General features: G+C 41.1%; 1 protein-coding gene across 1 annotated transcript in view; it reads left to right on the top strand.

Annotated features, from left to right (window-relative positions):
* The window catches only part of LOC108632041 (paired box protein Pax-1), a 15869-nt gene that overhangs the window by 726 nt on the left and 9651 nt on the right, over window positions 1–5492 (top strand). The gene's annotated exons all lie outside the window — the stretch shown is intronic.

The following is a 5492-nucleotide window of genomic DNA, read 5'->3' as shown; positions in this document are numbered from 1 at the left end:
AAATATTAGACACAGCTTTTTATTATATGCCTTAAACTTTTGGCAGAGATCTTACGTCTCATACAATCTTAACAATGCTCGTAATGTGCTCGCCAAGAAATCGACAGCGAATAATTAACCGATTACGCGTGTACCGGGCGATACTCGAGAATACACAAGATGCCTGGGGAAGGTTGTTGTTAAAGAAATTCTGAATATAAAACCGAGATACGAAACTGCGTACAGTTGCTCTCACAAATATACAAACATTGCAGTACTCGCAAAATTATTCTTTTATTAATACATAGAAATAAATTCTGTATTCTTTACTGTCTTGTATCTATTCAGTGGTAATCAGAACTGAGCACACTTTCCAATAATATTCGAACATTAAACATGTCTTATAGTTTTTATACTCCTTAAGAAGTCGGATTCTTTTTAATATTTCGTACTTTTGAAAATATCATGCAGACTGTGGGATTATTTACCCTGGCCGGAAATGTGCAGTTACAGATTCATTAGCGTTCAATTAGTACCGTTTGTCCTAGTTAAACAAAGAAGTCAGCTTTTATAAAAGGGTCTAGTTGACAAAGGACTGGCCAAATACTTGTACTAGCTACCGCAGTTCGTCTGAACTACCTAAACACCGTTTGCTATTTCCTTTCTAGGATCCTCTGAGTTTAAAAGGACCACGGCAATTGTTTCGCTAATTTTCCTGTCGTCCCTAATTCGGTTTAAAACACTTTTCTATTATTTACACTTTCCTTTTATTTCGGTAAGAAAACAGATCACCAATTTCGAGTATTCCTCGAACGGGTCTCGCGTTTTATCAAATGGAATTTTTAAACGTTTCTTTCCTCTCCTTAGCGGGAAACAATTAACGATTTATCTAACAGTGCTAAAATTACATTCATCGTGATTCCCAGATGAACTCAGAAGTTAATTTAGGCAGTTTCAGCGAAACGATATCGCGAACAGTACGGAATCACTGATTAAGAACGACGTAAGACGGTGATATCCACTTTTTTTATCTGTCTTCTTAAGCAACGAGCTCTTCGTCGTTTTTCGAGTTATATTTATGGAATTGTACAACGTACGTGGGAACCGGGATTCATTGACGATAGACACTGATTTCTCTCAGATCTGCTCAGTATACAGAGTGTCCCAAAAAGATGTTAGAGCCGAAAGGAGCTAATTTTGTAAGCGTTTCTGAACAACAATTTTCTTTGGCAAAATCCAAAGTGAAACACGGTTTTCAAATTATTAACGAAAAACACTAATTAATAAGAGCGTGTATAGGGTCCGCACTGAGCCACGACCGAGGGTCACGATTCGAACCAATCTATCCGTGGCTGGGCACGGGCCCTACGCATATTCTCATTGGTCAGTGTTTTTTATTAAAAGTTTCGTGCATTCTGAAACAACTCGAAGAACACGTGACGAGAGAACGTCTTTCGAGCATCCAATTAAAAAACGTGACTCCGGGCTACTGTCGATACGAAGTATCTCTACTAGATCACGTTACATCAGAGTTAATCTTCTGATTGATACGCACGGAAATGTAGCGTGTACCGCGATTTGGCTATGAAATCGTGACAAGGTGGAACGTATCGCATGGACTATTAGATACGGCACATAACCATCCGCGAACAACGATCCGTACGATACGGCAAAACGATTCGGAGATGTATTGTTGACAAGTTATTACTTGCACGATTTGGACGTGGAGTTCTGCGTACCCCGTGCCGCCGATTCAAGCTCCCGCTGGCTATCCGCCACAGGGAATTCTTCTAATAGCCCGGCATCCACCCGAAAACCACTGCCGTTGGCTACGTGTACCGTGTAGCAATTTTCGTCTCGGCACAGAGGATGCTTTCAATTACGGTTCCCCGTTCGTTCGTTCTGACGTACCTACAGACAATCCCGGAATGAAACTCGGACCTCTTGAATATTGTTAACAATTCTCCCGAAATTCTTCTTCAGATTTATGACAAGATCACGTCGTGTCGTAGGAACATTTGTAATCCAAATTTGATCTACAAAGGCATTCCGTTTTGTACAGTTCCTTCCCAAGATTGTGGAATCGTGGAATACGATTTTCAATTATTTTAGTTTCCTCGTTTGAGAAGAAAAACCGACTCGCTTCGGCCGAGCCGCATTCCAGCGATCGAGGGAAAATGTACTTTCGGCGAGTTGCGTTTTTTGTTCGTCGATCGAATATATTTCGGTCCCACTGTCATCGCGTATTCCAGATGTTAGCCAACCTCACGCAGACGCGTGTGCGAGATAAATTTTGCACGGGGTGTATTTTAGGTGCACAGGCAAAGGTACTCCTCTCTCTGTCCCTCTCCCGAGAAAGGGCAAAACGAGAACAGAAATCACTGAATAAATAATTCTGAATATATTTATAAACAATTTAGGACTCATTCCCTTTGATTAAATGATTGATTAAAAAATAGGAGCAAAATGAAAAGAGAAATTGTCCGTAACGGTGTGAAGTCTAAATAGGCGGACGTTTACGAGAAATACGAATTGATTTCGAAAAGTGGACAAATTATTATGGTGCAGTAAGGTTTCATGAAATAAATCTCCAGCTCGTATTTCGTCGTTAGATCGCGGGCCGGCCGGCAGGCGAGTCTGGAAATCCGCATAGCTGTGATGAAACTATGCTCGACGAGGTCAAACGGTTATCGTGAAAAATGTAACGCGATTAGCGCATAATTAATTTCCATCTGCGTAAACTTGCATAAAATTCACGGCTATAAATAGCCGCCCTGTTAATCTACAAAAATCTCGAAATTCGTATTCTTTCCGTAATCTGGATCCAATTAGTTTCCTCGAAATACTCAATTACAAGTAGTCTGAAACGTCTATATTTTATCTCTGGTACTTGTAAATAATTAAAGATTAAGTACAGATATGTCGCAGTAGAATGAACTCTGATATAATTGATTCGATTGTGTCCACAATTGATCGCTTTTAGGTCCGATACAAATGCACACGCGAATCGTTGAGAATCTTTTCGATGAGACGTTGCTTAGCCGATGCTTAGGGTACAAATCCCTTGAAGGTATGTATGGTATAAGTAATGAGACGTGACAGAACTATTTCGAAACGTGGATACACGTGTTATAAATTTGTACGTACAGCGAAGTCCATAAATATTCCAAAGCTTAAAATTGAATAACTTTGTTAAGCTAGTCGTTCCCTAAATCAAAACTATTGAATTCCTCGACTCTACACAAACAAATGGTATCGTGAATCAGTTAAGATTGCATGAATTGTAAGATCTCTGCCAAAATATTAAAACATGTAATAAAAAGCTGTGTCCAATATTGGAAGCAATGAACTTTTAGAAAGAATGATAAGTACAGAGGAGGAAGGTTTATAAAATTGTTCGACCTGTTCTTCTCGGTCATAAGGAATTTCTAATAATCTAATACATAGTTTTGGCATTTTTTATTGGATTGTGACTTNATCATGTATTAAGAATTATACAAAATTACAAAATTCTGTCATTGTTGCATTGACATTCTATCATTTATCATAAGAATTCGAAATGTAATAACTTTCCTAATAGACTCGCAAAATTTCTAATATTTTATTAATGTAATATCTAATAACTGTTTAAATTTCAATGGTTTATCATTGTTTTTATGTAGATGTTCATACAACCTTAAGTATTCAGAGATTGACGAACCTCGCGGTATGCACGAAACTTCACGCGAGATCTAATTGAGCCCCACGACTCTGTCTCGTCGACCATCCGTCAAGTAATTCAATTACCATAAACAAACTGAATACCACGCGTATTTCTAGCGAGAACCTGGCCGTTCCACGGTTCACGATGAGAAACGAGGAAGGTTTAAACATCTCCGTGGCGGGTGAAGGGACTAATCACTGACATGTGCGCGTCGGAAATTAAAACCGAAGGACCCGTTTCCACGTATAAAACCGCGTAGCGGTGCCCGACAAAGGGGAGCTGCTCAGGGGTCGATAATTAGCGAGTGAGAATAGTAGACAAACACTGGTCGCGTTCACCCAGGCATCTATGTAAGCGGAACACGTGTTTTCGAGGGTGACACTGACATCCATCACTCGTCCGGTGCACGCCCACATCACGGACTCGCGCGTTCGCTTTTCTGCTGCTTCTACACTGCTCGACTCGCTGCTCGCTCTCCGCCGCTCTGTACCGCGAGTTTTGCTCGTCCTTTTATCCGCGACAATTTGTTCCGCCTACCCGGTATCGTTTTCGCAAATTTCCAGCTACCAAATTAGCCGATCCCTCCCTTTCTCTTGCGCACCCTCGCCCGGACACGATGCTTTTTATCGTCCTGCGATCGCTTACGCGAGTGACACGTTAACCCAAATATTTTATATGGGTATAAATCGAGCGTCTCATGACTCAGCAACTTGATTTTTGTGAACGAAGTATTTCTATTCTATACAGGATTGTTAATACAGACGAAGCCCTAATGGGGGATGCTAGTATTTTACATTATACAGAAGTCCAATTATACCACCTCGCGTTATCAATCTCGATCATTTCCGTCGTTTGCCTAATACAATCCAGGATTGTGGCGAACCGGTGACGATAAAGCGGCCGTTGATTCTGGACTCGCGGATAGAGACGGGAGATCGAACACGTCTAGGAATCGCCGCGCGGAACGGAGGCGACGCGACGAGGTGATTTTACGCGTGCACACGCGCGTGAACGTCGCGGTGCACGCAGTATTATTGGACGTTCCTTCTTTTTTTTTTTTTTGCGGTGCACGGTGATGAATGGCCGAGATCAAAAGGACCGAAGCTTGTAGTCGTTTTACGCGCGTGTAATACACGTATCCATAGCAGAGGAGGGTGACTCGTGGTTCACGTGTGCGTATGCGCACATGTCACGCACCGGGAGAACTCTTCCCGTTCGGGACCGTTCGCCGGTTATTCCTTCCCGCTAATTCGTTTGAATCCGCGCACTCGGTTCAATCGAACTCTTGATTACTTCAAACACAGGCGTTGATGTGTTTCCGTTATAAACTCACGAGTTCTCGTTTTGGACGAGCGAGACGGGGAAACCTACTTATACTACCGAAAATTTATTGCCGACCCTTATCGGATTTCTAGAGTTACACTTCTCGGGACCTCTGAAGATTAACGCTCGGAGCACCAGAGAAATTGTAACGTAAACAATCCCTCAAAAAGCCAGAACAAAAACTAAAACAAAATACTCCACAGTCAGAATAAATAACACGAATCTTTTTATGGATGTATTGGCTATACAGTTAATCCTAAAAGTTTATGCACTTTAGAAACGCATTTTTTAAAAAGAAATCAGACGTCGAAAGAACATTGCTAATAATAAACAACAAAAAAAAATTTTCGATTTTTCCGAGATTTTTCCAAGGGGTACCCCTTCAATTTCTTCCAAATTTTCGTTTTTGGCTAATAACTTTCAAACCGTTGGACATGCAGAAAAATTGCATATGACCTTTTTTGTAGAGGACGACGAGATCTACAAT

Source organism: Ceratina calcarata, unplaced genomic scaffold (assembly GCF_001652005.2).
Source record: "Ceratina calcarata isolate Rehan_Ccalc_2016 unplaced genomic scaffold, ASM165200v1 scaffold151.2, whole genome shotgun sequence".
Taxonomy (NCBI): domain Eukaryota; kingdom Metazoa; phylum Arthropoda; class Insecta; order Hymenoptera; family Apidae; genus Ceratina; species Ceratina calcarata.
The sequence above is the reverse complement of the archived record's forward strand: the minus strand, read 5'-3'. Positions and strand labels throughout refer to the sequence as shown.